The sequence below is a fragment of the Chiroxiphia lanceolata genome, chromosome 3 (assembly GCF_009829145.1).
Source record: "Chiroxiphia lanceolata isolate bChiLan1 chromosome 3, bChiLan1.pri, whole genome shotgun sequence".
Lineage (NCBI taxonomy): Eukaryota > Metazoa > Chordata > Aves > Passeriformes > Pipridae > Chiroxiphia > Chiroxiphia lanceolata.
In genome coordinates, this window is record NC_045639.1 from 40245542 (window position 1) to 40271009 (window position 25468).

General features: G+C 46.9%; 1 long non-coding RNA gene across 1 annotated transcript in view; it reads left to right on the plus strand.

The window, feature by feature from the left end:
- LOC116783826 overlaps positions 1-24870 on the plus strand; it is a 48771-nt gene extending 23901 nt beyond the window's left edge. Inside the window, exons 2-3 of the long non-coding RNA XR_004355861.1 lie at positions 23250-23439; positions 24744-24870. This is a non-coding gene — a long non-coding RNA (uncharacterized LOC116783826). The remainder of the gene's footprint in view (positions 1-23249; positions 23440-24743) is intronic.
- Positions 24871-25468: the final 598 nt, after the last annotated feature.

Consider the following 25468-nt stretch of genomic DNA (forward strand, 5'->3'; position numbering starts at 1 on the left):
ATTCCAGCCTTTAATGTGGGAGTCTCCCTGGTCCCCTCAGAAAAGTTTTGGGACTTGAGTTTTCAGCCTGGTGTCCACAGTATGGTCCCTGGTGCCACCAAGACCCATCTCCTTCGTGGATATGCTTTTGGAGTTCCCTCCATGGACTATCTGTGTTTGACCAACATGACCCAGTTGTTCCTACTCATCCAAATCACAGGATTTCAATGTTTGAGCAGTGGCTTGTCTAGACAGTCAATTACTTTCTGCTCTCATGTCTCTTTAGAAACTTCAGTGATGATGTCTTCTTTGACCTTGCATGTATAATTATTTGTCTTCCCTATAAATAATGGATTTCTTTGTTGCTGGTTGGTGCTGATTCATTAATATTTTCTTACCTTCTTGAGTTTCAAACACACTTAGTGTCTTTCCAATCTACTCTTTGCACCAACGCCTGGTCCTTTGCATGCTTCCTAGCCCTTCTCTCAGCTGCTATGTCCACGTTTTCTGTAATCCCATTCACTTTAACTGTAGATCCTCCACTGATATGTGCAATCACATCATCCCAGCTCAGCTTTTGTTCATGAAGAGTGGGACAATTTGCAGAGTTTCCCTCTGCTCATGTATTCAGACTCAGAGAATCTCCTTTTCATGTTCCTCATCTTTGTATCAGATCCAGGAATCTCAGTTTTGCTCATTGAGGGAGAAGGGAAAACATGGCAGAGAGGGGCAAAGTGGGACCAAACCTTGGGGTTGTGTGCTTCACAATGCAGAGTAATTTGCCAAGGCATTTAGTAGCAAAGCCCCACAGAGGGCAAACCCAAAATGAATCTGATGAGCATGTGGAGAGTAAATTCCTAGAAGAGTTGCAATGACACTGGCTCTGCTTGCCAAGTGATAGCTGGAGGTCACGGTTCTTCAATTTTCCCTTTTGAAAACCACCCCAGATCAGGTTAGCACTGTAGGTCTCGGGTAACCCCTCACAGCACATGAGGGCAGGAACAGCACCACATGAAACTTGGCACAGTAGAGCTCCAGCTTTGGTTAAGGCCCCCTCGAGCACTCTTCTAATTGAGATGCTTAGTACCGGTAATTAGTAAGGGCGCTAATTGTCCGTTTTTAAGATCTCATCTTTCTCGAACTGCAAATTGGCTGGTAGAGAGAAGAAAAGGCACAGGAGCTGTCAGTACCTCTCTGCAGACAGCTCACTGCACTTAAGGAAATAGACTTTGAGAAGTGCAGTAGATTTACTGTAATCTGCCCAAAGGCTCTGTTAGCTAAGTCAGCACTTTGTGAAAATGATAGCAAACTACCCTTTTGTCAGTCAGGATGGGAATTCATAGTATGCTTATGAAAGGACCTACAAACCTGAAAAGGGCTATACTTCTCAGATGAGATCAAAAGGGCATGGGAAGGGCTGCTCAGAAACAGGGAGAGCAAGCGAGGGACTGTGCTCTCAGATCCCTTGGGAAGATCTCTTAGAAAGAGCTCCAAGACTGTAATGTTACAATGCAACTCACTCATGCAAAATGGAAGGTCCTGGCCCCACATTTGCTTTGAGCCCACTGCTCCACCCCTTCTCCCTGCATTTGGAAGAGGTTGCCTTGGGAAGTGGCAATAAAGGCACCCAGGTCCTGGGGTTGCCTTTCCAGGGTGAAAGGCCTGAGTGTGGTGTGTGCCAACAGCCAAGCTATGTGCCCAGCTGACGACATTCAGGATGACCCAGGCTCCTCATCCTCTCTGTCTTGGGATGCCTCACCCTTGGCCATGGGTAATCCATCCCTGCCTGCCTGGGGGCACAGGGAGAGCACGGTAGCACTAGCCAAAGAAGCCCTTTGTGTTAAAGTGGTTGAGGCAGAGATTTCACTGGCTCTGCATGCTGGTAGCTGTTTACCAGTGGTGTAGTGGTTCATACCTGCTCACACCCTCCTTGCACTGCAGAAAGCAGGAAATTGGCTCTTTGTGGCTGTTGGCAGGTGTGCTGGAGTGTTCTTCCCATTGATGGAGTATTGCAAAACCACACAGCTCTTCACTGCTTCCCTGGAAGTTGAAAGAAGCTGAATTTTTTCTTGGCTTCACTGGGATCAGCAGGAGACAGGGCATCAGCAATGCCTACCCTGCGATGCCAATGAGCTCAGCAGCAAGGAGAGCTGGATCAGTGGCAACTTCTAATCACATGCATCCCCATCAAGATATGAGATCTCCTCCCTCCTGGGTCCTGCTGCTTACCTGGGCTCTCCAAGGCTGTTGCTGTTTCCACAGTGTATGCAGTGCTGATCTTGTAAACTGTCCGGCTTGGAAATCCCAAAACTAACCTCTGTGGGAGCAGTGAATACTTGGTTCTGAACACTGCTCACTGCTGAGGCTGCTGGTGGCCAGTTGGTGGCTAGTTCCCATCTTCTTCAGGGATGGTGGGAACAAATAATTTATTCCTGCTTCTCCTTATGCTGAGGTGATGGTGGGCTGATCTGGGGTGAACCGTACATCATTCTCTGTTTGACATTAGCTGTGTGAGAGTGGGACTGTACATGTAGCCCGTTGCCAGACAAATAGCCTGATGTCTTGGGAAATAGTCTTCATTTGGCATCTGCAGATGGCTGGCTGGTCTGAAATGCTGATGTTTGCAGTGTTTACAGGAGGCCCCAGCTGCAGACTACAATTTCCCAAGATTTAGGGTATTTTGGACCTGTGGCTTTGGTTTAGACTCTTGTTCAGAGGCGCAGTGACCAGTTGTTTTAAATGGAGAGCTGACCTCACATGATAAATCTGCTTCCTGCAGTATTGGGCTGTAGCTGGATTCATCCAGTCCATTTGTGTACAGAATGCCGGGATTTAAAAAGTCATTTGGTCCATGAGCTATGGAATTCAAAAAGCCCTTTTTGTTACAAATTTATGTCCTTTGTGTTTAGCAACCCCACTGAAACATGTTTGCTCCACCATGTCCCCTATAGCTTCGGGCACCCTTTAGCATTGACAACTCCTTCCCAAGCCCCCATCTCCTTCTAACTTTCAGTTGTCTTCCACCTTATTACTGCTGTAATCTCAGCTCTTTTCCATGCTCCCATCTCCTTGATCCCAACATCCTCTTGCATGTCTCATGACCTGTTCCCTTGGGAAATCTGACTGAAAAGCAGATCCAGGCTAAGCTGGTTCAAAATTGTATTTTTACATTTTCTGCAAATGTAGCAGAGTGGATTTTACTGGAAACTAAGCACAATTCATAAGTCACTGCAAGGCCAAGCACCACCCAGATCTCGTGCTGCACCACTGCAGCAGGGGCAGGGCATCCTTTGCCGCTCAGGCTGGAGCGTTGGGCTACCATCAAGCTCACCTAAAGTTATGCTGCCATCACCAGAGGATCTTTCTGCATTTTCCCTGGTTCATGTGCCACAGAGTGCTGTATGAGCTCTCCTACAGCCACAACATGAGCTGGAGCAGTTCATTGGTCCAGGTGGAAATGAATGACTTGGTGAGGCAGTGCTCAGTCTCCGGAGGGTGGATGAGCAGCAACAATTCAGTCCACAGCTTCATGAGCCCTCCGTCTGATGTCAGGAAGGTGGCAGGAAGGTAGGAGCAGCGATGAGAGGCAGGATAAGACAGTAAGCTTTCAGCAGGGATGCTGTATTAGGTCAGTGTTGGCTGACCATGACACTGTGTCCCAACGCATCCTTCATCTCAGCAAATGTTGGAATGACAAGTGCTGGGTGTAGTAGGCTAACATGAGCTTCATGCTTGGGGGAGAGGAGGAGGAGCAGGAAGATAAGAGGAGATCCCATTACTTTTGGGACCAGTGCAGAGGTGATGTTCAGGCAGCATAAACTCCCTCCTCAGAGCAGCGGGGGCCACCACACTGTAAATAAGCTACTCCATCCTTTCAGACCCATGCAGTGCCAGGAGACATCAGCCTTTCGCTGTTAATACTCTCTTTGTTCCAAAGCAGATTTTATCAATGCCACTGGATGACTCTTTTCTCTTTCAACAGAAAATTAACCCAACCCTCCAGAACTTCCATTAAGTAATGGTATCATATTAAAAGAAAACAAACCAGGGAGAAGAAAACCCCAGTTCTGGCAGTTTGCATCAAGATATGAAGACAAATTTCCAGAAAGTTGTGTGCACAGGGATTGCACAGTGATTTGGTGAGCATGCCAGTTCTGTCAAAGTGGGAGGCAATGGTGTCAAAACTATTGATGACAGGAGCTGTGCTCACACGAGGGAACAAATCCTTCCTGGTGCAAAGTCCGTGTGCCTCAGAAATATTATCAGCCTATACCTCTTTTCCTTCACCTCAGACCAACTTGTTTTTTCCTTTCTGCCTTTACAAACCATGTCAGGCTCATCCAAAAACCTGTCATCCTTTTTAACAAAAGGGTGAAATAAACATCCCAGCATCATCCTCGGCAACTTGCCACAGGGAAACTGCTGCAAGATATGACAAGATGAATACTGCCTTTAAATGTGATACGGAGAGGAAACAAATGACACCCGCTTGAAAGAAGCAGCACTGGGGCCCCACAGAGCTGACCTGATGGTAGCAGGATGGGGTGCCAGCATGGCAGTGAGCAGGAGAGGGCTGGGGAGTCTCCTGCCTGGCACAGCATGTGGTTCTTATGACCCAAAGGGTCCATTTGTCACACTTAGGGCCCTGTCTTGGCTGTCCTCATCAAACCATGGGGGGCTTTGGATGAATTCCTGCTGGCCTGGGCAGATAGCACTGTCAGGGCTCTCCCAGGTGGTGTGGAGACAGCATCAGGGCAGCTGTACCTTGTTTCATTAAGTTGTCTATAAAAAGGGCAATACTCAAGGCAAGCTAAATTTTTTTTTTAAGAAAAAGGTAATGTTAGTTGATCTGGACTGAGGCAAGAGGAAGAGGCTAACTCTAAGTTTGCTAAACAAAACTGGTGAGAGAAAGAGGGCCGATGGGGAAATGCAGTATCAGGAGATAAGAAAGCATGATGTGCAGAGCTGTCAGTCTGGAGGCCTTTGAGCCTCCCAAGGGCTGTGCAGGTGCTCTCTGTCCAGCCACTTGGCCTGCAGGAATTTGGTGCAGATGATGTACCCGCACATCAGCAGCAGGGGACACTTGGTCCTGGAGATGTGGTTTAGGGGTGGTCTGACTGCTGAGCTCTCCACCACCTTACCCTGCTTGTATCTCTCTTCTGTGTGGCTCCTTCTAAGGCAAGAGCACAGCAAGCACAATGCACTGAAATGATCACTTAAAGGTGATCTATGGTTTATCCTTCTAGTTCTTTGCTGTTAAAGCTTCTCACTGCCAGGGACCCACCATAAAACACAAAAATGTAGCATGCTCTTCATGGAGACACTTGAGTTATTTCAACTCGGTGTCTCTAATCTCAAAAGCACATCAGAGAAATGTATAAAGGATGCAGTCGTTGCCCCAGAGATATGATCTAAGCATAGATAAAGCAACTAAAAAGATGACATAGCAGGACACTAGAGGGAAAGGCATCAAGTCGTTGTATCTGGGGTATTGCAGCCTTTGCTAAGTTTGTGAAGACTAGCGGTGCAATTCTCTGTGTGTCTATGCATGTACACGCACACATGCATATGTGTATTTACAACCATTACTTTAGCTATAGTTGCTAAAAATTCATCCCATAAATAATTTGAACTAAAAAAACTCCTTAGTGATGTTTGCTGGTCAAAGGGGATGAAGACAAAAAGACGATAGAAGCGTAAGAGTTTTCCACGGCCACCTTGTTTCCCCTCTGAACCCTCCAAATGCTGTTGAGCTCTGTGTACTAAAATTGTAACTCATACATACTATTATATGTCTTCCATGAGCTCAAGCCCCTGTCTACCAGTTTGTTAGAGGGCATTCACATACTTTGGCTTTCACAGTGTCTGTGCTTTAGTTCATTAGCTCACAAAAAACCTTGGGTAGCTCTTATAACCATGACTCATTACAAAAATATCCTTATTGTGTGGAGAATGGGGATAATGCTTGGCTATGTTTCTGCCAGGGGTTCTGATAATTAATTATTTAATCTTTATAGAGCACTTAGATATTTGGATACCTCTTGATAGAATCACATATCCCCTTAGCTGTCAAACCACAATAGCACCTTTTCAGCCCTACTGGCGATGCAGCAAGATAGTAAAACATCCCCGTTGCCTGAACACATTGAGTGACTGGCTCTACCTTTATCAAAGTAAACCACAACAGGTTTCACTACTTGAATGAAATAAAGCCTGAAAGAAGATATGAGAAAGAGACAGTGAGGAGATTAATGCTAGTCTTGATATAAGATTTCCTGGCTGGCTGCTTTTGCCCGGAAAGCCCCTCAGAGAATGCAATTAGTGTGTTTTATGCACACATTAGCAGCATTTCTTCATCCGATGCCATCCGTGTTCTGTGTGCTCTCTTCCTCTCTCATGGGTTTGAATGCTTTGTGTTTATAGTTTTGTAGCCTGGGTCACCCTTTCTTTTGTGTCTGTGGGGATGGGCTCATCTGCAACATAGAGGTAGAGCAAGGTTGGGGAAATGGACAATACTAAATGTCACTGCCTGTCTGGATGGCTGTATGGCTGTGGGAAGGCTTATACCCTGCATGTGAATCTGCAGTGCTTGAAAATCCAGTTCAGTGGCACCAGAGGACATCGCTGTGGGCACTGCTGCCACATGCACCGGGCAACCTGTTCCAGGCTCAGGTCAGGCCAGGTGCTGAAGCAGCCAACCTGGGTCACTTGCTCAATAATTTCTAGTCCTTGTTAGCAAATGTTGATGGTGCAGCATTCCTCCTGCCTGTGAGCCATGGCAGTACAATGCCACCACAGGTGACCTCCACTTTGTGCTGCCATGCAGTACTTGGGGCAGGGCAAGCTGGTTTTTTTTTCTCTTAGAACAGGCACAAAATGGCAGACCTCAGTACTTTGTAACAAAGCTGGATTTCAGTGCAAGTCAGACTTTGCAAATCTCAACAGATCTGAGTTTGAATTAGAATCTCAAATTCAGGGGTGGATCTGCTCTGAACCTTAGAACAGTTTCTGTTCCCTGTTTACTCCTTGGATGGATTAGAGAAACTAAGATAATTGTAATTTTACTACTATAAAGAGTCACAAATTCTGAAGCTTTTCATCCAGACCATGCAGAACAGACTTTGATGACTTCAGAGATATTGAAATCCAGTTTGAATCTGTTTATGGCTTTACAGAATTACAATACAGATTAACTAAGCTTGTAAAAATCCAATACATAAACTCTTCACCTCATCTTAGTTTCTATTACCTATCTTAAAATTGAGATTTTTTTAAAGTCACATTGAAGTACAATTTCAATTACATCCTGTTAATAACTAATAATTTAATGGCAACTCAGAGCAAGATACCACCCCACCAAGGATTGGCATTTAGAGGACTACGCCTGCAGGGGTAAGGACAGTTTGGTTTCAGAGCTGTATCTCCTTGGTGTGACTGTTCCTGATGGATTGTGAACAAAATTTTATTGTGAAATACATGTCCTTATTGGAATTGCTGTTAACTTCATAATTGCTTTGTAATTACTAAGGAGAGAGTATCTTACACTTCTGACAGCCAGGTGCATGTATTGCTTAATCTGTCTCCATTATGGTCTTGGCTCAGTTCCTGAGGGTGCTTTCCTATTCTCTTTCAGTTGTGCAATACCAAAACTGACTAAGTGGTGCATCTGCTGCTTTGTTCCTTCTTCAGAGCTAACAACAGGAGCAAACAGAGATGAACTTTCAAGAAGTTGGGAGACTCTGGCTGGCTGAGATCTGGGCATGCCACTCCTGTCATGAGCTCTTTTCCCAGCTAGAGGCCTTGCTGCCTGCCCCGAGGCAGGCTCCCCACAGGGCAGTGGGGAACAGAGCCTGGCTCAGACCACCCACTCCTCTTGCCCTGCAAGCACAAAGCAGTACTGCAGCATCTTGACAGGCAGCACTGCCAGGAGCTGAGAAGGCTACCAGGAGAGAGGTCAAGGGTCTTTCTCCTGGACATCTTCAGGCTGGAATATGGGTTAGAAAAAGTTTCATCTCAAACAGTGATTAAGAGTGGGACAGCAATGAGAGAAACAGTGAGTTGTCAGCAACTTCAGATGAGATTCCTGCCCTGAGGGAAGTGCCATTCATCTGTTTTGCTGTATACGGGGTCAGAGCTTATGCTAAAATATTGCAAATTGTCAGCTTTGTCTGTGGCTTTGGGAATATTTCAGTGGCCCTCGCTGCATGCACTGGCATTCTAATGGAACTTTACAAAAGGGCTTTTTTGGTGTAATCCATCAACAGATAAGCCCAGGGAGAAAGAGAAGGAGAATTCAGTGCCTCTCCCAAGAGAGGCAACAGTGAAGATGCATACATTAAGCATCCTCCTCTCCCTTCGGTACACCCAGCAGAGCAGGGTCTCCAAGGATCTCGTCAAGCACAGTGCTAATTGAATGGGTGTCCTGCCTGACAAAAACTTTTCTTAATAATGTTTTCACTTACATGTAAAGAATAAAGTTCTTATCTTATCCCTTCCTATATCTTTTTTTTTTTCCCGAGAAATCAATATTTTTGGTATATGTGACCAAGGAACAACAATCTCATGGGGGTATTGTCAATTTTATTGACTTTCCAGTACAGCAGAAATCAATGAAACAGGTTACTACAGATACAGTTTGCTTGTTACACATGTGACAGCCATGCAAAGCTCTGACCAGGCAATAATTTCTCCTAGGACTGATGTTACACCTCCAAGGCCACCAGCAGTGTTCAGTTCCCAGGCAGCAGGAGCCTCTGGTAGGCTGCAGAGCACTCCAGTCTTTCCACAGCTCTCCCCTCTCTCTTCTAACCAGCCCATGTGCCTGCAGGGCTTGCAGGGTCCTGTTATTAGCATCCAGCTCCAGGCAGCTGCCCCTTGGGGGGTTAGTTATGCCTGACACTTTTGTTCCCCATAGCCAGTGGCCTATCTTCTGAGCTCGTTACGGGAAACTCTTGCATCTTGGGCTGACAAACTGGCTTCGTGCTCTCCTCTGCCAGGAAGATGGAGGTCCCCTTGGGCTATGGAGACAAAAATGGCCTCTTTCTGAAGAAGCTTCAAGTGTCATATATCTCTTCAGTCCCTGTTTCAAGGTCAGATGATGTCAGCATTGCTCTCTTGTCTACAGTGGACTGAAAGCATGAGACGCATCAGGCTTCCCCTTCCCTTTTCTCAGTTGTCTGCTTATCCCCATGGAGTAGAAGTTGTCTTTCCAAGAGCAAAGAGTGCACTCTGTGTTATAATAGATGAACTTTTCAGCTGACATAGCTCCCCTTTTCCCATTTCCTCTGTTGTTAGTATCCCTTTCCTGCTGAGAAACTTTTTGGTCACGAGATACCCAGCAAAATACTGGCATTTCAGAAGGTGCTGCAAAAGACCAGAAGGGGGAATTTTTCATTTCAGAAAACAATTGTGTCTTCAAGGCCTCATAGTCGGTGCAGTTCTAGGAAATGCTTTGAAGTAGAGAAGGATGTGAGATTTTTTTGGAGTGACTCATGGCTTTTATAATTACCAGTTTCACAGCCTTGGAGGCTGATAAGTCTGTTCACAGAGCAGGTGTAGCAAGCGCCCTGTGAGGCCTCGCTGTGTGTGCAGGGGGGTTGTGTCAGTGTTGCCACAGGGAAATACGGTTGTGTGGATGCCCTGGACTTTCAACCCTGCTGTTATGCTTGCTGTGGGGGCTCCCAGGGCTTTAGGATGCACAACCATCTATAGAGGCACAGGGGGAGACCAGAGAGGACGACTGCATGTCTCTCGATGCAAAGTTGCACTTTTAGAGGGAGCAGGGAAGAGAAAGCTGATGTGAGGAGTCTTGAGGAGAGACCTGCACACAAGCAGTTGCATGCCATGACATGGGAAAATGAATTCCGGGTGCCCATAGGTACATCATGATGGTGACCAGAGTATGTCTGAGTGGGCGCTGAGCTCTGTCCCTCAGCATGCCAGGGTCTGAAGGGAAGCCTGAATGGGCTTTACATACAACCCCCTTTGTGCACCATGTGCTGCTGTACCTTCCTTTCCATCAAATTTTACAGCTTCTTTTAAGACTTTTGCCACTAAATGGAAGTGGAAGGGGTGGGAAATTGAGGAAAGATGTAAATACAGCCTGACTGTGCTTTATTAGATACATTTACTAGCTAGTTACTGGTCTAGCTTGGGGTTAATGCCTGAATTGAAGCATGACTTCGCAGTAATCCACAACACTGTAGCTTTTGGAGGTGCAACACTCTTGTCTTTTCTTCTGGTTGTGGCATGCTCTGAAACATCCTCCCATCAAGTGCCGTGTCCAAGTGCTTTCTACACATATGCAGAGCAAATGTGAGGCCTGTTTTTACTCCAGAAAAACATCTTGGACCTTTGGTTCTGTCATCAGTCAGATGAAAGTCAGCTACTCCAGGCCTGCTCCTATTCCCAGTCTGCTCTGGAGTGCATATTCTTCCAAACGTTTGGGTTCTTGCTGGAAACAAGTTTCATGTAGGGGCACTTTTTAATAGGGTCCTGCCAAAATTTGGTCACACAGTTGGGCTAAGTGATAGCACAAGGCCCCTCTGTCCCTGGGTGCTGTGCCCTGTGCTGTGTGATTCTGTGGGGCACTGCTGGTTCAGCATCACCCAGCAGTGATGGGTGTATCAGGTATCAGGATGTACCTTGGCCTTGGAAAATATAAAAGGCCTCATCCTGCAGACCTTTGCAGGTAACTCTTTCATTATAATTTTCTTTATAATGTTTGGAGACAGTGGCTTGTATGGAGGTGGGAGGATGGCATACATTTGTTGCTGCTTCTCCATTACCTTGAGGCAGGTTAGCCAGGTTGTAGATTAACTGTGCACAAAAGCCCAGCAATTACAGCACCATTATAGATATGTGATTATGTATATCCTTAAGTTTATGACTTCATTCTTTCTTAAACTCATTTCTCAAAGACAAATACACTGAACATGTGGTGTTTTCTCAGCCTGGGCTGACACGCACTTTGTGTGATCTGCCTTAATCCTGAACAGGACGTGCCCTCCTGCTTGCCCTGCTACCTATCTGCTCATCCACCCTGGATCTCAGCAGGACGACTGAGACTGAGAGACCCTGAGGAGATGCCCATCAGAGCTGCTGGGCATGGGCTGCAATAGTAGAGGACCTTGTTCATGCTGCCTGCAAGCACCGCACGCTTCCATGCTCCCTCCGAGCCCAGCTGAGAGCTGCCTGCCCATCTGTGGTCACCAGGGCTCAGCTCCACTGGGGCTTGTCAAAACCAAAACAGAGCTTGGTGTCAGAAAGGAAGGCATAAGAGCAAACACTGTCTTGAAACTGCTGAGCACTGACTGTGGAGAAAGAAGGGCAGAGGGAGAGCAGGATGGAGGCTGGATCCTTGCATCCTCCCCACAGAGGCTCTTTGCACAAAAGGCAGGCAGACTTCAGGGATCAGCAGGCACACCGTGGAGGTATTTAGATTCCTCATTGTCTGCAAGCTGCACCTTGGACTGACAAGATGCTCTCTGGCCAGCATGCCTGCTGTTGCAAGGCCTGGCTTGCTGCGGGCTGTCAGGAACAGGGGCAGACCCCAGCCTCACAGGGGGGCCAGGGGTGTGCTGGTGTGTGGGGTCACTCTGCTTAGCTGTCAGGGAAACCAGTGCACATCAGCCTACAGAGCTGCTTCCAGTGCCTTCCCATTAGCTGGCTGATTTCCCTCTTAATGCACACATTATATTGGTATGGCTGTCAAATGAATGCAGAAAGCATTGAGAAATGCATGTTGACTTATAGACAGCTGGAGATTTAGAGTGATTCATGGAAACACCCATAGCTGAGAAAATACTCATAAAAGCAACCAGCCACTTATGCTAGCTTAACACTTCCACTTCTGGCTGGGACAAGGAAGTGCTGGCTCCTCAGGAAAACAAGTGGGCAGGCTCACTCAGGTGTGTCTGAACTGTAGGAGGAATTTGCCTTGAAAACATTTCTGATTCATCCTGATAAACCCAGTCCCTCAGCCCTTGTGCTGGCTGTGAGTGGCCCAGGTCAAACCCATTGGTGACATCAGACAAGGGACTTTTGGCAGGCTTGGGGGAGTGGGAAGGACAAAAGAGGAAAGACAAATCCAGACCCAAACTTTGCAACACTTTTGAAAAGCCCCGCCAAATCCCAGAGCCAAACATAGCTGAGCTGGGGAATACCATGAGCACAAAGTTTTTCTCTTGGGCCTGTCTCCCATGCTCTTCTTTCTCTCCAAAGTTTTGCCACTGAGCTTGCAAAAACAAAATAAACTCAGTGTTATTGTCTTCAGCACGTCTCTGTGCATATGGTTCCGTGAGTATCAGCAGTACTGCACTGCTCGGGAAATGTTGCTGTGACATAGCCTGAGGCTGGGGGGCACTAGCGAGCCCCGGGCAGGGAAACCCCGCTGGCTGTCTTTAGTGCCAAGCTCAAACCATGGCTGCTCACTTGAGAGGCAGCCAGGACAGGGTGAGGGGTATTTCAGAAAGGAATAGCTTTTTGGGAAATCCTCCATCCTTCTCCCTGGAGCTGTGCACTGCGTGGGGGCAGGCTAGCAGATGTTTCACTGATGATAGCCTTCTTTCAGGCTTTCAAATTGCCAAGTTCTGCCCTTTCTCCCTTCTACCCTTCACAACTTAAAAAAAAATAAAAAAATCCATCTACTCCTTAAAGTTTAGAGATTTTTGGGAGGTGCTGAGTTAACACGGTGGATTTTGAAATAAGATGGATTTTGAGCTTGAAAAAAAAAGCTGAAAACACAGAACTGAACACTGAGCGCAGCCTTCCTGTGGCACATCCTCAGCTGCATCAGCACACCCTGCTGATAGAAGGAAACACTCCTGCGCAAAGCATACACTGACACCCTCTCCCTTTGCAAGCCAAATTAATCATACTCATGTGCCATATTCCATTTTAATTTTTATTACACAGTCCAAGATTAAAGGTTAATGTAGTATGGTACCCCATCTCCACTCCCATTACAATGGAGTGCTTTGAATAACTATTAACTTCGCGGTTAACTGAAAGAAAATTGTTAATCATCTACAAGCTTATGTTGCATAAAAATCATTCTGTGTCACTTTCTCCTGACTGTGGGAGAGCCCTTTCCTCAACGCTGACCTTCAACAACACCTGGTACCTGCAGTCTGTAAAACACAGAAAATCATACTACATGGGTTTATCAGCCAGCCAAGGTCATAAACTGCGTGAATCAGTGGAGCGCAACTTATGTTTCTTGGTGTTGATGTTGATCCAACATCCAGTTTTTCTGCCAGCAAAGATAGAGTTCTCTGGGTCTTCAGAAAGCACCTAATAAGTTGCTTTGTTTTGTTTTGCTTTGTTTTTTAATTTAGCAAGTTAAGGCTAATCTGCGGAGCATGAGGTCTTGCTGGGACACACACTGTGACAGTACAGCCTGTCCTTCCCACTGCACAAGACGTGCGCAGACCGGCGCGTGTGTGCACACTGCAGTTCAGCGGCACGGTTAGGGCTGCCTGCCCCAGGGACCAGCTCTCATCTGGGCATCAGAGGTGTGAGGAGGGGGGTAAGCCCCTGGTGACTTAGGCATACCCCCCACCAGAAGAGCCTGCTGGCACCGCAGATTCAGGGTGGTGGCTTCTGCTGCTTTCTGCTTCCCTGTGCAGCCATTGCCAGTGGCCAAGTTTGGCTGCAGAGGTGCAGCCTCCCCGTTGAGTGATTACATGGAGAAGGCTTGTGTCCAGCCATTTGGGAAATAAATCACCCACTGTTTGTGAAGTAGGAGGGAAGCACTTGGATGGTGAAAGATTAGACTGTAAGCCTCACAAAACTCCCCTTCTGGCTGTAAAGATGGGCTGTGGATGTTGTGTTTTTTAGCTCTTTAAATGATTATTTCTGTGCCAGACTTATTAGGCAAGATATTGTTGGGATCTTGGCAAAGAGAGAAATACTGCTGCAGGCTTTGCAGACTCTCCTCTCCGCATCTGGTCACTGTCAGGCCTTCAGCTAATAGGCCAAGGACTGTGCGCTACAGAAAACAGCCTCTGCAGCTGCTAGGGGCTAAATGTAACTATATATTGCTCCAAACACAAACATTTCCACATTAGGCATTGCATGTCCTCCCCCAGCACAGAGCTGCAGCCACTGACCTTGGGAGCCTGCACTGCATCAGCTTGCCCTGGCTTCTCCTTGGCCAGCAAATTCCGTCTCTTTTTATGGCTGTGGCTCTTGAAAGTGAGAGCAACAACCCCTGCTTGGGTCAAGTTGAATGAAGCCAAGCATTGTGCAACCTCCTGCAGACAGTCTCAGTGCTGAACAGCCAGGAGCCATGGGGTGGCTGAGGCAGAAGCCCAGCCGGGAGAGACTTGCTGGGGATGGAGGGTGGTAAGAAAGGTGGGGAGAAATGGGTGGTCCCAGGCATCAGGGAGCTGCAGAGGGAAGGGTTTTGGAGGAAGGCACAGATAGCTCCAAGATCTCCTAGAACTTTCTAGGTATCTCTGGCTTCCCCCCCCCCGCCCCCACCCGCCCTGCCTAAAGCCCATCGGAGAGCTGGGAGCTGCTTTTGGCTCTTGCTTGGAGTTCAAGCAAATTGCCTTGCATGCAAACATGAAGTCCCTTGCAGGTGTCCATGTACAGTGGCCAGCTCCCCCAAGTAGTGTGTTTCCTCTCTCTTCCTCCTCCTCCTCTGCTTTGTGCTTCTCTCTGCCATCCAAGGCCAGAAGCAATTTTGTCAAGACTGCTTTCAGAAAGGTGTTTGCTAAACTTATCTCATGAGAAAGACACACATGTCTCATCAGCTGGAGCCTTAGTCCACCCCTGTGATAAAAATAAAATCAACTTCCATCCAGTATCTGCAGGAGCGCTCACTCATGCCAGAGGGAATCTGTGAGTGGAGGGGGTTTGGTGTAGCTATTTCCAGTTCTGGCCTGTTCCCAAGCTGCTGCAGAGGTCTGTCCTTCAGTGCCTGCTCAGGTGAACTGGATAAATGACAAGGCTCAGGGAGGCTTTGCTCCAGTGCAGCAGTTGGGTGTCTAAAGCAATCTTTACAGAGAAGGCTTTTCCAAGACCTGGCATCCAACACGGCAGGTGTGTCCTGGGCACAGCCCCCAGTTTGGAAATTCAGCACCGTGCTGACTGGACCCTGCTTCAGTACCTTCTGATTAATTAAATGTTAGCCTGTTTATATCAGCCCTCCAGCCTGCTTGTCCACCGCACAGCACTTTTTGGTGCTGCGGGAAAGAAAGACACCTTTTGCTGTTTGGCTGACTCCAGGCTGGATCAGCTGGCCAGGTGCATGGCCAATTTCCATTGCTGCTTTGAAGCTGAGAAGTATTTTGAAAAGAATAGGGCATTTAGCCCTGTAAGTAAAAGCCATTTATCTTAGGATGAAAAAGTGCTGGCATGGAAAAATTCCAATGCTATGAAAGTCTCTTTTCCTGAATGTCTTGGATACTTGCTGGATTAGGTTCACTGGTAAGGAGCTCAGAGTTATGAATGTCTCTTTTACAGAAATGAGCTGCAGAAGGAAAAGGCAAGCACTGGCATGCTTGCAAGTGGGACAGAGCAAGGTTCCCCATGGACCAGACATTTCTGAGATTGCTTTTAGAGGTACAGTCAGTATTGCTGCAGCGAGCTGAGGTGGTAGTAAATCCTCTACTGTAACCATAGCCGTTACCATTTCCCAAGGGTATAGTATCAGCAGAATACCTTATATAAACAAAAGCAGAGCAGTATTGGCTTTGCTCTGCATGGCTGTTTAATAACACTTTGTGCTCCGTTTGGAGAGCATCAGAGTGTTTTACAAACACTAATGAAATTAGGCTCATGATGCTCTGGTGAGGTGGAGATGTGTTATTAGCCCTTCCCCTGGGCTGAGTGCGTGTGTGGTGTAGGATTCCCAGCAGTGTGGGGTGCTCATCCCTGTGCTTTCCAACAGGAAACACCTCAGTGGGATAGGACCTTCTGCAGCCCTGAGTCTGCTCCACCACTTCCTCTCCAGATAGTTTCTGATGCCTGGTCCCAAGGGTAGGTGTGGGAGGAGGTGGTGGCAAGCATGATGCTGTGTCACCCCCCTGCTAAGCACAGACTTTCTCCTGGGTCAGAGCAATCTTCCAGTGCTAAAGGTCTGCTGAGCAGAGACAGAAAACTCAGATCCTCCTCTCAGGTTGCTCAGTGTATCTGCTGCATTTTAGGGCCTTATGTCAGCTTACAGTGGCTGAGCTCCAGGACTTTTCCCACACACCGGTGTAGGATAGTGGGTATACTGGACAGGAGCTCTCTTACTTGCACTGTGCATGGCTATGACCTCTTTGGTTGAAAGATGGGATGTTGTCTGGAGCTTTCTGATGATCCTGCCCTCCTCAAGCACAGTAGGCCCAGTTTTGTAACAAACATCAGCGCTGGTCCTGAGGTTGTATCAGAGCTACCACTGGTGCTTTGCTTTAAATAGATCCTAAGCAAACCTTTCTGTTTGTTTTTCTTGACATGGTACTGACTGGTGCTTTCCAAGAAACAGGGAAAAAAAAAAGCTGGATTCACAGTGGTGACTTTGACTCCATCTGGCAAAAGCAAACTGATCTCCTAAATGAGAAAGGCACAGCCACGAATAGGAAAAGTAAACAGGTCACTGCAAGAACCAGCCTTTTCCTTCTGACTCAGTGGCTGCCAGTGACAAAATCTCACTAGTACTTGATTAGAAGATCCCTCAATTTTAGGATTTGCTCTGTCACAGGAACACCAAAGGGCTTTCCAGATACATGAGATACATGATGCATATGGAGTTTAGTATTGGATTTCATAAAGTTTGCTGCACTTTACCCTGCTCTGCTAGGTAAATATTTTGCTTCCAAATCATCATTTACCTTTCTGGGTCATGTGACCTGTGAGGCTGGTAAGCTCATGCCTGTTGCAGAGGTGAATACCTGACAGAGTGGACTGGGGAGCAGGAGTACTGGGGAAGAGAGGAAGACATGCCAGGTGCTGCCCTTCCTAGCACCCAGAGTGTGCTGCATTCCCTCTGCGGAGTCTGTAGGATTGTAGTGGTCTGAAGCTCAGAGGAAGGGCTGAGATCTTCCTTCAGGATGGGCACTAGTGAGGGCACTTGTTGTGCAGCTCTCCAGTGAGAGGTCTGGACTTATGAGAGGCACAGAGTGGACCCAGAAGTCTGCACTTCTTAGACTGGACTGGGGAGCTATCATGCATCCTGGGGGGAAGAAACTTCTGGGATCCCCTCAGAGCCTTTTCTATCCCCTTCTTTGCTGTGTTACTGTTTTCTGGCTGAATGTTCAGCCAGCAGGAGCTGAGAAACCACCCTGCCTGTGCAGTAGTAACACACAGGCCATTGAAAGTAGTCCCAGTGACTCAGAGTGGAAGGAAAACACTGTGCTTGGGTTTGAGCCCCTGTTATGAAATGGAAGGACAAAAATGGCACTTTTTAGCATTGTCTCCATAATCCACCTCCTCTGTGTCCTCCTTATGGTTTGTCAGCTAGTGCCTGTAGTACTGGTTGTGCTCCGTGAATCCACAGGTCTCTCCTCTTGAATGTCCTTGGCTGGCATTTGGCTGCCAGGGTATCACAGAATCACAGAATGAGTAATGTTGGAAGGGACCACTGGTGGGGTTGTCTGGTACAGCCTCTCTACTCAAGCATCTTACAGCACATTGCACAGGATTGCATCCCACTGGTTCTTGAATATCTCCGGTGAGGGAGATTCCACATCATCTCTGGCCAACCGGTTTTAGTGAGCAATCCCCTGCACAGTAAAGGGTACACCAGCCAGAGTGAGAGGCAGATCCCTGCACTCAGGGCTTCAGCTCTAGTGAGTCAACAGTGTTTGGCTATTGATGAGCTCAGGCTGCAGCATTTGGGTAGACATTCCTAAGCCTCTCCCTCTGACCGCTCACAGGTGCTTGGAGATGTGGTCTGATTTGTCTGGGAATGGGCATTCAGACTGTGATTTTCTACCACTGGGAAGATGACTTGGGAAGTCCTGGTGGGCTTTACCACTGTGGTTGCAACCAAGCAGGGAGAAGCAACAGCACACACAAAGATGCGGAGAGGGCTACAGGTGATGTTTTCTTCTTTCTCAGTCAGAGGTCTGAACTGGTGTTTCCATCCTTTCACAAAGTGGCCACTCTGACTAGTCCACATCTAAATTCTTGAACTTTGCTAATGGAAGAAGTGGAAATCTACTCCTGAGGAAAATACTGTGCTGAAGGTACTGATTTGCATGATGGGCAGAGCGAAACCCCACATTGCAACAAAGCTTAAACATGGGTGTACTTGAAGACTTGTCAGGTCTGGATATGAATTTTGTGACTGGTTCTGTCTTAATGACTGGCTGGACCATGCATTCCTGAAGTCCAAACTGTTCACCTTGTAAAGCTCCACCTCTGAAGAGAAGTTGCATACAGCATTACCTATACACAGCAAGCACATAAGGTGGGCTTCTAATTGAGGGGGTGGGGGTGAAAAATGAGGTTTAGTTTTATTTTAGGGCTATGTTCACACATCTAATAAGGCATACGAGCATGACAGGGGAGAACTTAGGGCACATTTTGTCATCCGTGCCAGTTGGTGAGCTGTGGAGGGAGCGTGAACATCTCAGACAGGCTCTTCCCTACCGTCCCTCCCCTTTCCTGCCTGTTGCTAATTAGAGCTTGGCTTAAGCCCTGAAGCTTGAGTTTGAGGGCCACTTTTACAAGCTCCCTGTTATCATGACATATAGCATTGACATCAGTAGGCAGTCTTGGTGTGTAGGTAGAAATTCCATCCTCATCTGAACTGATTGCTGTCCTTTTGCAATACTGCTTAAAATTTGGGCTTTTTATCATCTGAAGAATAAGTCTCTGGTACTTTCCATTTAGTTTTTTTTCTACTACCTGTAGTGCCTGGAATATATGTTAACAGTCTATTGATGGAAATGATAATTAGGGGATTTGTCATGAAAAATGTGCATGAACTTTTCAAGCTGTCATTCAAAAAAAGATTTTTTACAGTCAACTCTCAATTATCTGTGAGTGCATTCTCTGAGCTGCAGATTAGATATGCCATGTTTAAAAAACCCAGAACTCTTTCAGAGCCATTATAAAGTATAATGCACAATGTTTTCTTCTTTTTGTTTATAACCTCATGCTGCATCTTAAACTTGATTTTTCGAAGGTAAAAGTATTAAAGCACTACATTCCTGAGGCCTTATTTACATGTATTTTGTATTATTAGTTTTGCTTTTCTTTCTCTGCCCTTATTACCCCGGATACTGAGAGCTGAGCATATCAGTTTATAGCATCTGTGGAGGAGGGCATATGACATGGTAACCTTTCCGCAGCTGTTTTCTTTTCTTCTGGTGCTGCATAAGAATTTCTGCAGTGTGATGCTGCACAGCCAGATGGGGTGGAGAGGAAGGGGGAGTGCTCTGCTGTGAAAGAAAAAAAAAGAGTCTGTACCTGAAGGAGCATGAGTGAGCGGCAAACAGCTGAAAGAGAAGGGATGTCTTAGAAACCATTTGTCAGGCTGGAAAAACGTCAGCTTGTTAAAAACATGCTTGTTCAGTTAAAAGGATGAATTGACAGACGAAGGCTCAGTGCAAATTCAGCTGCCATCACTTCAAAAGCCCTCACAGCTGAATCAGCATATTTCTGTTCCCATACATAATGGATGCAGCCAATGTGCCATTACAATGCCCACAACAACACTTGTGTTAAGCTCCTTAAATTAGCTTTTTATGATAGTCACACTCTATAGCTGTAGCTTACTTTTTCCTGGGCCTCCTTCTCTTCACACGCCTTTTGTTTTTGCAGCCCTGGGAACAGCTGCCTAAGCAAGGATTTTGGGGACGGAGTGGTCCTGACTCAGTGCTACCATGCAGAGATTTTCAGTCGTGAGATTTTCATGCTCTCTCTGGCCTTTGCATTGCCTGCAAGTCCCACTGGCATGTGCTGGTGCTGCCAGTCCTCACCATTAGCAGGAACCAGGGTCCCACAGTGCTGTGGGCTGACCCTCAGGGTGCTGGCATGCAGGAGGGCAGACCTAGGGCAGCAGGCACTTCCTCCACACACTGGTACCTGCTCCTTCCTTGCCATCTTCTCACTATCTCTGCTACCAGAAACACCTTTTCTCTGCACCACCTCCTCTCAAGGGTCCCTGTATCACCCCAGCCTGGAGCTGCTGCCCTGCTCTTCTCCCATTGGGCTGTGGCTTGAGGCATGTTCCCCTCCTGCCTGGCTGAGCTCTAGCCATGTCAGTGTTGGGTACAGATAGTGCTAGAGAAGGACCCAAATCAACCCCACCTAGACTTTGGCAATGTTTGGGTCCAGATGGTTTGATTGTAGAGCTCTCTAAGAATTGACACCTGTTTTTTTCGGTGTTGCTTGAAGAGTTTGAAAGTAGCTCGGGATTTTCACAAAAAGTCCTGCTGAATAAAGTATTACTGAATGATTGTCAACATTAATCCAAAACCTACTCCCCTATAATTTACTTTTTTTTTTTTTTTTGAGCTGAAGGAATGAAAAAGAATAAGAAACAGTAAAAAAAAGAGAGACTTTTTTGTGAAAACAGAAAAAAAGAATAAAGTTGGCACCTTTTATTCAAACCAGAAGATTTCTGAAAACAACTTTTGGCTGAAATTTTTTTGAAAGTGTTACTTTAGAACTGTCAACCAGCTCTAGTATCTTATGAAAGATGTTTTCACTTAATAAAATGCAGGCAGAGAGGCAGAAACATATTATCCATTCACCTCCTTTAGCCCCTGCTCCCTTTTCCTGCTTGCTCCTGAAGGCTCAAATCCTATCAGGTGGTGTGAGCCTTTCCATGGGCTACAGTGGGATTTCTAGGCTAGGAAGACATTTTGTGAGCCACAGCTGCAGGGCAGCAAGCCTGCAGCAGGTAGAGGAAGCACACATCCCTGTACATGGGGATACACAGCACCTCTGCCCACGGGGCAGTGGGAGCTCTGACACCTCCAGTGGATGTGCTGTGTGGAGGCCAGTAAAACACAGTGGAGCATGCAGTGGTGCTGGCTAATTCCTGTTCCTTCAACAGGCTTTTTTTCCTCCTTCTCTGACCCTGGGGATGTGTTGCAGATGAAACGTGGCCCCAGAGAGCGGGTGGAGGAAGGATGGAGTAGCTGGAGCTCTGTACAGCACCCTTTGCAGGGGTGGCAGCAGGGCAAAGCTGCCTCCGGGAGCTTCCCTTGCTGTCCCTCTCCAGAGGTGGGACCATAGGGACGGCAAAGTGCCTGTAGACTCCGGAGGCATGAGCAATGTTTCTGCTTGCTATGCTATTTCGGGAAGTTTTCATAAGGTAAACAAGGGCCTCCTCTTGATTCATTGAGGTCATTAGTGAACCGTAAGATGATATTTACATTGCTAAGGTATTCACACAAGCTCTCTCCCAGACGGCAAGTTCACAGGGGAGGAGGTGACCTTCAGCGTTTCTTGTTTTGCCTTGTATCTGGCATGCGGGGGGCCTGCCTGTTTGACTGGAGTGCCTGGGTATTGTAATCAAAATAAATCATCCTTATCATCGCTGGTGGCAATACTGCAGAGGAAAGAGAAACAGGCGCCTACTTTGCACTTTGCGAAAATGACATCACTGGGAGGAGTGGGACGAGAGGTCGGGGGATGAACTCCAGGCAGCTGCAGCTGCTGCCTCTCCTGAGCAGGGCTCTCCTTTTCGGGGCCAACCTCTCAGCTTGGCAGTAGCATGGATGAAGCACTGGACATGATGGGGAAACTAATCTGCTGTCCAAATTAAAGCAAATAACAATGGGGAAGTACTTCTAATGAGAGAAAAGGAGAGAATGTGGTCCAGCCTATCACAAATTGACAAGGAACCCCCCCAGTTCTCTGCTCTCCCCTCCCTGGGCAAACACAGGAAAAAAGCATACAGTGAATAGTGGAACTATTTAAGACTGCTTTTTTTTTTTTTTTCCTATGGATTATATGATTCTCAGAGTGTTGAGCGATGACTGATTTTCTCGTAATACTGAAGAAAATGAAGCACTTGGAGAATCTACTCAGACTAGCAGTGCTATGAATACCATAATCATAGGAAAAACTTTACAGTTTGCATGTATTCAACCCCAGCAGCTCCATATAAAGACCAGGGCCACGGGCTAAAAGACTGAACTGTCTGATGACAATAAGGTATAATATTCTTTCCCTTTGAAGGAGGATTTTTAGCGGACCTCGTTCAGCTGCATATTTTCATGAAACTTGTAGCAGCAACTTCCTATCTCAGAGACCAAACATTTCAAAGCGGATTTTCCGGTTGATGTCAAGGAAACAGATGTGTGGAAAGGTGGGGAGATGTACAGAGAAGAAAGGGCTTGTGCTTGAAGCAAAGCAGGTGAAGCAGGTCCTGCTCCTACCATAAGCAAGGCACACGCGCTGTTCACGCCTCTTCTGCCTGGCCATAAGGCAGGGATGAGCACGAATGATGTGGGCACTTAGGCTGCTGAACACTTTGGTCTCCTTGGGTATGAGATGTCACTCCCTTGCTGCAGACCCTTCAAACCCCGGGCAAAGGCGCTGGCTCTGTTACCTAGGAGAGGGTAGTCACAAGCATCCCAGCTGCAGGGCCAGCCAGGGAAGGTTTCTGCCTTGAGCTAACCCATGTGATATCCCTGGTGATGCTCTGCACTCTGGCACGACTAGGCAAAGGGCTTTAAGATGGGTTTCTTTAGCACTTCCACACCTCTCCTCCTGCCTCAAAGAGGCAAACCCTAGCTTTGAAGCCTTTGAAAGGGCATCAAAGAATGAGATTTCCAGAGGAGCTTAAGGGAGTTGGGTGCACTCATCTTATTGATGGTCAACAGAAGATGGGTGCTTAATGCCTGGAGGTGCTTTGAAAATCTTGTCCTGCATGTACACCTTGCTGGGGAGGAAGTGAAAAACAGCTGGCAGCTCCTTGGCTTTTTAAAACGCAGATCTTGCCTTTTTTTCTGAAGATAAAACATGATGGATTTGAAAATTATGTCCAAAACTCAAGTTTGCTGTGAAAACTGCCAACCACTTTTTAAAGGGGAAGGATTTAAAAACAACCTGTGATTTTGCTCGATACATAAGATAGTAATTCGTCTGATGATAACTGTGGTGCTGTTACTTGCTCTCTATTCGGCATCACTGCAGGCATTTTGTAACCTTGCTGGAAACCTGAAAGCCTCTCAACGTGTGTAGGTAGGACTACTTCTCTGCCTCTCTTGGAGACATCCTTCAGTACAATACAGTCTGTGTTACTTTTTGATAGGGGTATAACCACCCCTTTGCTTCTGCTGGTGAATATTAAACCCAGGTGGTTTACCTCATAGCACGCTGGAGGGGGAACTGCAGGGGCAGCATGTACTGTTGGGATCTTCTCACTGCTGCCAGAGCCAATGCTAGATGGCTGCTACCAGGATGTCTGGGGACCCTGAGGTGCAGATTGGACTTGCCAGGAACTGTAAGTGCTGTTTCGGCCAAGCCTGCTCAGAGTGATATGCTGCCAGGCAAGCATGTGAGGTGTGGTGCCTCTCCTTGGGGATAATGGTGACCATGCAGGGAGGTGGTGGGAAGGGGCTGTGGCTGTGGGCAGTCCAGCAGGGGCTCGTGAGCAAGGGCTGGCATTGATGAGCTCCTGCAGAAAGGCCAAAGGAAATTGGGCTGCAGCCTTGCTGTCGTGCTATTTTGTTCAAGGTAATAACAGGAACTCCACTGTAAATAAAAATAGACAAGTGAGAATTCCCGAGTCTGTTCTGCTCATTTCTTTCCTGGTGAGGAATTATCCCACTCAGAAGAGTAAATCCTTCTTGTCTGCTTCTTGTAAACTGGGACAATAAACACTGGAAGGGAAAGAAGAGATCATGGAGTTGTCACGAGGGTGACAGCAACGTATTGTACACTGGGTGCCCAAAAATGCATTCTTTAAAGCAAATAATAGTCATGCTCTGTGGGGCTCATCCTGGACAGCGTGAGGGCAGGCAGAGCCAGTCTCTGCCATTCTTGGTGCCAGAACCTGTGGAGGCTGCACTGAGTGAGGGCCCTTATCTCCAGCTGCCCAGAGGGGCCGTGCCGCTTGCTCTTGGCTCCACCACATTCCCTCCCCTCTACCCGTCACCCACACTTTGGCAGCACCTCACCTTTGGAAACACACAGCATTCCTGCTGCAGCTGATAACCAAACAAGGTGTGGGGAGTGTAAGTTTCTTTCCCTGATATCAAGTGTCTTTTTCATAAATGACAACCTTTTGCCCCAAAGTCTGAATTTCTGGAGGTACTTTTTTCTTCTCGTATGATCCAGAGAGCTGAAAGTCTCCCACCCTTAGCAACTGAATGTGTCTTTTGGTTAATAACTGCTACTGTAATCAGAAAAGTGCATTAATCACACTATTCCCACAAAGCCAGGGGACTCTGCCAAGAATGGGATTAACTGACCCTTGTCACAGTCTGCCTGCCCCTGTGATAGTGCTAAATGGTGCTCGATTGCTCCATTTCAAATGTCCTTAGCGTTCGAGGAAAACCCAAGTTACCAGGAAATGCGAAGTCATTTTAGGAGGAGTCCCAGCAGATGCTTTGAAGAACCTGCAGATGTGCTGCAGACCACAGATGGGATGTGGCAGAGTCAGAGGCAGTGTCACACAAACCCAGCTGAAAACTTCTGCCTGCTGGAGAGCTCTGTGCACAATGCATGCTCACACTTCCCATTCCGGATGAGGCTTTGTAGGGAGAGTTAGTGACTCACTAGGGGTGGGAGTCTTATTAAAGCTGTTGTATGGAGGGAACATCAGAAGCTCACCCAGTTTCATATGTTGGTTTTTCCATTCTCAGCTATTCATGGCTACAATAACAAGATGGATAAGCCCACTATTATTGTCTGTACAGAAAGTGAAGGGCAAGGAATGTCTACTTGCAGAAGAAAATGCAGGAATGTTGTTGGATTTTTTTCCCCCAAATTGTAAGCCGTAAGATAATGTTTTCATACCCTTTATTTTTGAGAAGCTTAATTATGCTTTAATAAAAATCAAAATGTCAAAACATAGAAGGCACTATATCTTCCCTGAAAGGGTGTTACCCACTGTTTTTTTAAAAATTAGTTATTGATATTGAGGGATAGGTGTTTTGAAGAGAGGGGGGAGGTTCTTGTTTCTGCCCCCAAATCCCAGCCACCCTATGATCAAGCTTCTGATCAAAGTTTACAAAGTTTGAAACTGCAGAGTAAAGAGAAATGCAAAGCAGCTTGTGAATTGAGAGGTGTGAAACCGAGGGTGTGAAACAGCAGATCTAATCTGTCAGGTTAGCTTTCTCTCTCTACTGACATGTAACCCACAAAAGATTAGGCAACTCTGCCATACAGGGCTTGAACTTGAGAAGATTTTATAAAGACCTGTATGAGATGGATACCCAGAGAAAGAGGGATTTGCGTGCATACAAAACCCTACTAGCAGAGATAACTAGTTCTGGAGAGCTGAATATGGCCTTAGAAGTCCAAGCTCCGTCCTTGCTTATGAATACAGCTTTTGTTGATGGCTATAGATGTTTGAAGGATGAAGCAC